This window comes from Tupaia chinensis, unplaced genomic scaffold (genome assembly GCF_000334495.1).
Source record: "Tupaia chinensis unplaced genomic scaffold, TupChi_1.0 Scaffold000088_1, whole genome shotgun sequence".
NCBI lineage: Eukaryota > Metazoa > Chordata > Mammalia > Scandentia > Tupaiidae > Tupaia > Tupaia belangeri.
In genome coordinates, this window is record NW_006159550.1 from 5,617,790 (window position 1) to 5,618,789 (window position 1,000).

Sequence of the window (1,000 nt, forward strand, 5' to 3'; positions counted from 1 at the left end):
ACACTCGGCATGAGTTTAAGCCACCAGGTCTGGGACTCGAACCACGGTCAACTACGTGGGAGTCCAGTGACACAGCCATTACGCTAACTGCTGGTCCCTGTCCCGCGAGCCGTGGCGAGGTTAAAATGTTTGGAGCTCATGTTTCCAGCAGTGCTGTGCGTTTTCCCGAAGTGCGGAGGTGGCCCGCGTTTCCATTTGCACGCGTTATTGTCTGTGCACAGGCTCCTGCTCTGTCTCGGGCCGCAGGTCTGCCCCTCAGAGCAGACCTGACCTTAGGCCCAGCCCACGAGTGTGTCCTGGTGCACAGTGCACACGTCCCCATGTCCCTGGGCAGCACTCCGAGGGACGGGGGGTGGGGGTGGGGTGGGGTTGTCTAACTACTTGAGCGATCGCGGACCTGGTGGAAAACAGCACAAACAAGAGTACTGTTCTCGGCAAAGGCGTCGGATACTCCCACAGCCTTACCTAAGACGGATCCCGCTCCGAGCTGGACAGGACGTTTAAAGAAGGCGAGCAGCGAACGCACCCCAGGACCCGAACCAGGCGCTCTCGGGCTGAGCGGCGTCGGTCCGGTACTCAGACGCCAGGACCCCAGGCGCCCCGGGCTAAGGGAGGCAGGCGTCCTGCAGGGTTTCTTGCCGAGGGTCCCTGCAGGAAGGGGCGTAGGGCGCCGCCGGTTCCTGCCCACCCGCCGCCTCCGCGAGCGCGCGCCGCCTACCGGTGGGTCTCGAGACTCCTGTCCGCCCGCGGCTGCTCCGGAGAGCGGTCCGAGCGCGGAGCCCTTCACCGCCCTGCCGCTGCCCTGGCGCGACAGCGACGTCCTGTCTCCACCTCCCCAGCACTCCTCCCTCTGGCCGGCTGGGCCTGGGGTCCGCGCCAGCGTCCCACCTCTCTCCTGCCTTCCACTCCTTCTTGCCTGGTCCTGAATTTCAAATACGCACTCGGGATCCTGACATTCTCTGCTAGTTTGTCCTGATTCTGAGACGCCTGGGAGCACACC

The 1,000-nt window shown here is 64.3% G+C and overlaps 1 protein-coding gene across 1 annotated transcript in view; it reads right to left on the minus strand.

Annotated features, from left to right (window-relative positions):
- The window catches only part of NME8 (NME/NM23 family member 8), a 73,900-nt gene extending 73,202 nt beyond the window's left edge, over positions 1 to 698 (minus strand). The window contains exon 1 of the mRNA XM_006143007.2: positions 466 to 698. The gene's annotated coding sequence lies outside the window, so the exon portion shown is untranslated. The remainder of the gene's footprint in view (positions 1 to 465) is intronic.
- Between the last annotated feature and the right edge of the window lie 302 nt (positions 699 to 1,000).